This window comes from Mastomys coucha, chromosome X (assembly GCF_008632895.1).
Source record: "Mastomys coucha isolate ucsf_1 chromosome X, UCSF_Mcou_1, whole genome shotgun sequence".
Taxonomy (NCBI): Eukaryota; Metazoa; Chordata; class Mammalia; order Rodentia; family Muridae; genus Mastomys; species Mastomys coucha.
In genome coordinates this window covers 69,258,378-69,263,237 of record NC_045030.1, presented here as the reverse complement: position 1 = coordinate 69,263,237, position 4,860 = coordinate 69,258,378, and positions in this window count along the sequence as shown.

The window sequence follows — 4,860 nt, the reverse complement described above, 5'->3', positions numbered from 1 at the left end:
TACCAATACCATGCAGTTTTTATCACCATTGCTCTGTAATACAGCTTGAGGTCAGGGATGGTGATTCCCCCAGAGGTTCTTTTATTCTTGAGAATAGTTTTCACTATCCTGGGATTTTTGTTATTCCAAATGAATTTGCAAATTGCTCTTTATAACTCTATGAAGAATTGAGTTGGAATTTTGATGGGGATTGCATTGAATGTGTAGATTGCTTTCGACAAGATGGCCATTTTTACTATATTAATACTGCCAGTCCATGAGCATGGGAGATCTTTCCATCTTCTGAGATCTTCTATTTCCTTCTTCAGAGACATGAAGTTCTTGCCATATAAATCTTTCACTTGCTTGGTTAGAGGCACACCAAGGTATGTAATATTATTTATGGCTATTGTGATGGGTGTCATTTCCCTAATTTCTTTCTCAACCTGTTTATGCTCTGATTAGAGGAAGGCTACTGTTTTGTTTGAGCTAATTTTATATCCTGCCACTTTGGTGAAGTTGTTTATCAGCTTTAGGAGTTCTCTGGTGAAATTTGGGGTCACTTAAGTATATGATCATATCATCTGCAAATAGTGATATTTTGACTTCTTCCTTTCCAGTTTGTATCACTTTGACCTTCTTTGTTGTCTAATTACCCTAGTGAGAACATCAAGTATTGTGTTGAATAGATTGAGAGAGAGTAGGCAGCCTTGTCTAGTCCCTGATTTTAGTGAGATTGCTTCAAGTTTCTCTCCATTCAGTTTGATTTTGGCTACTGGTCTGATGTATATTGTTTTTACTCTGTGTAAGTATGGCCCTTGAATTCCTGATCTTTCCAAGACTTTTACCATGGAGGGATGCTGAATTTTGTCAAATGCTTTTGCAGCATCTAATGAAATGGTCATGTGGTTTTTTTCTTTGAGTTTGTTCACGTAATGGATTATGTTGATGGATTTCCATATACTGAACCATCCCTGCATCCATTGGATGAAGCTTACTTGATTGTGAATAATCATTTTGATGTGTTCTTAGATTCGGTTGCAAAGTATTTTATTGAACATTTTTTGCATCAATGTTCATAAGGGAGATTGGTATGAAGTTCTCTTTTTCATTTGGTCTTTGTGTGGTTTAGGTTAAGTGTAACTGTGGTTTTATAAGAATGAATTGGGTAAAGTACATTCTGTTTCTATTTGGGGGAATACTTTGAAGAGTATTGGTATTATGTCTTCTTTGAAGGTCTGATAGAATTCTCCACTGAATCCATCTGGTCCTGGGCTTTTTTTGATTGAGAGACTGTTAATGACTACTTCTATTTCTTTAGGGGTTATGGGACTGTTTACATGATTTATCTGATCCTCTTTTAAATTTGGTACCTTGTATGTATCTAGAAAATTGTCCAGTTCACCAAGATTTTCCAATTTAGCTGAGTATATACTTTTGTAGTAGGATCTGATTATTTTTTTGAATTTCCACGGTTTCTGTTGTTATATCTCCCTTTTCCTTCCTGATTTTATTAATTTGGATACTGTCTCTATGCCCTCTGGTTAGTCTGGCTAAGGGTTTGTCTATCTTGTTAATTTCATCAAAGAACCAGCTCCTGGTTTTGTTGATTCTTTGTATAGTTCTTTTTGTTTCTATTTGGTCAATTTCAGCCTTGAGTTTGATTATTTCCTGCCATCTACTCCTCTTGGGTCTATTTACTTCTTTTTGTTCTAAAGTTTTCAGGTGTATTGTCAAGCTGCTAGTGCAAGCTCTCTCCAGTTTCTTTTTGGAGGCACTTAGAGCTATGAGTTTTCCTCTTACTGCTGCTTTCATTGTGTCCCATAAGTTTTGGTATGATATGTCTTCATTTTTATTAAATTCTAAAAAGTCTTTAATTTGTTTCTTTATTTCTCCCTTGACCAAGTTATAGTTGAGTAGAGCATTGTTCAGCTTTCATGTGTATGTGTGCTTTCTGTTGTTTTTGTTGGTATTTAAGACCAGCCTTAGTCCATGGTGATCTGATAGGGAACATGGTATTATTTCAGTCTTCTTGTATCTGTTGAGGGCTTGTTTTGTGGCCAGTTATATGGTCAATTTTTGAGTGGGTACCATGAGGTGTTGATAAGAAAGTATATTCTTTTGCTTTAGGATGAAATGTTCTATAAATATCTGTTAAATCCATCTAGTTCATAACTTCTGTTAGTTTCATTGTGTCTCTGTTTAGTTTCTGTTTCCATGATCTGTCCATTGCTGAGAGTGGGGTGTTGAACTCTCCCACTATTATTGTGTGCGGTGCACTGTGTGCTTTGAGCTTTAGTAAAGTTTCTTTTATGAATATGGATGCCCTTGCATTTGGAGCATAGAGGTTCAGAATTGAGAGTTTCACCTTGGTAGATTTTTCCTTTGACCAGTATGACATGTCCTTTCTTATCCTTTTTGATAACTTTTGGTTGAAAGTCGATTTTATTTGATATTAGAATGGCAACTCCAGCTTGTTTCTTGGAACCATTTGCTTGGAAAATTGTTTTCCAACCTTTTACTCTGAGGTAGTGTCTGTCTTTGTCACTGAGGTGCATTTCCTGTATGCAGCAGAATGCTGGGTCCTGTTTAAGTATCCAGTCTGTTAGTCTATGTCTTTTTATTGGGGAATTGAGTCCATTGATGATAAGAGACATTAATGAAAAGTGATTGTTACTCCCTGTTATTTTTGTTAGAGGTGATGTTATTTTGTATAGCTATGTTTTTTTGTTTTGTTTTGTTTTGTTTTGTTTTTTGTTTTGGATTTGTTGAAAGATTACTTTCTTGCTTTTTCTTTGGTGTAGTTTCCCTCCTTGTGTTGATGTTTTCCATCTATTATCCTTTGTAAGCCTGGATTTGTGGAAAGACATATTGTGTATTTGGTTTTGTTATGGAATACCTTGTTTTTTGCATCTATGGTAATTGAGAGTTTTGTTGGGTTGAGTAGCCTGGGCTGGCATTTGTCTTCTCTTGGGGTCTGTATGACATCTGCCCAGGATCTATCTTGTGGCTTTCATAGTCTCTGGCGAGAAGTCTGGTGTAATTCTGATAGGTCTGCCTTTATATGTTACTTGACCTTTTCCCCTTATTGCTTTTAATATTCTTTCTTTATTTAATGTATTTGGTGCATTGATTATTATGCGACAGGAGGAATTTCTTTTCTGGTCCAGTCTATTTGGAATTCTGTGGGTTTCTTGTATATTCATGGTCATCTCTTTCTTTAGGTTAGGGAAGTTTTCTTCTACAATTTTGTTGAATATTTATTGGCCCTTTAAGTTGGGAATCTTCAATCTCTTCAATATGTAGTATCCTTAGGTTTGGTCTTCTCATTGTGTCCTAGATTTCCTGGATGTTTTGGGTTAGGAGCTTTATGCTTTTTGCATTTTCTTTGACCGTTGTGTCCATGTTTTCTAAGGTGTCTTCTGCCCCTGAGATTCTCTCTTCTATCTCTTGTATTTTGTTGATGATGCTTCCAGCTATGACTCCTGATCTCTTTCCTAGGTTTTCTAATTCCAGGGCTGTCTCCCTTTGTGGTTTTTTTCATTGTTTCTAGTTCCATTTTTAGATCCTGGATGGTTTTGTTCATTTCCTTTGCCTGTTTGATTGTGTTTTCCTGTAATTCTTTAAGGGATTTCTGTTTCCTCTTTAAGAGCTTGTACCTGTTTTCCTGTGTTTCCCTGTATTTCTTTAAGGGAATTATTTATGTCATTCTTAAAGTCCTCCATCATCATCATGAGAAGTGACTTTAGATCTAAATCTTGCTTTTCCAGTGTGATGTTGTATCTAGGACTTGCTATGGTGGGAGAACTGGGTTCTGATGATGCAAAGGAACCTTGGTTTTATTGCTTCTGTTTTAAACTTGCCTCCTGCCATCTGATTATCTCTAGTCCTCCCTGCCTTCACTATATCTGACTGGAGCCTGTCCTTCCTGTAATCCTGGTTGAGTCAGAACTCCTCAGATTCCAGCTATCTTTGTGATACAGTGATTCTGGGATCCTGTGATCCTGAGATTCTGGGTATGTCAGAGTTCCTGCAATTCAAGCTGCCTCTGACCCTGAGATCTTGGTGTGACCAATGTCCTAGGATCCTAAGATCCTCCTTGTGATAGAGTGCCTGGGAGTCTAGCCTCTTTTGGGGGCTGTGGGACTGGCCACCTAGTTTACACCCAAGGTACACCAGAGCAGACTAAAAGGAACTGGAGCCACTGGTCAGGTGGGGTTCCTACATCCCTGGATCCTGCTGTTTGCAGTTACTCCTGATGGTTTTGGAATAGATGTTGTGTTCTCCTCACTGCTGATCTTAAGATCCTGGGCTTGCTAGGTGCCTGGGAGTTGAGCCTCCTTCTCTGGGGGTTGTGGGACTGGCCACTGAGTTTGTGCCCAAAGTAGAGCAGTGTAGACCTTAAGGACATTTTATAGCTTTGTATAGTATGTTTATCACTGACAATTCACTTTAAATTCTTGGAGATTTTCTCAACTCTTCATACTTTTAATTTTCCTCAGTAACCTACCTACTATTTGCTGCCCTACCATATTTTTCATTCTAAAATTCTGCTTTTGTACAGAATATATCATTTTATTTCACATAAATAAAATGTTTTTTTCTTTTTCTTTTTCTATTTTTTTTTTTTTTACTATGATAAAATACCCAGACAAAGCAACTCCATGGCAAAAGAGTTTGATATGGTTCATAGTTTAGGGGTATTATCCCATCATTGTTGGTTAATGAAGGTGTCAAGAATTTAAAACATCTAGTCATACTGCATGACCAGTCAAGAAACAGAAAGAGAAGGATGAAAGCTAATGCTCAGCTTGACATATCTATGTCCTACACACTTTAGGATCCTCTATCAAGAAAATAATCTCATCCACAATCAAGATG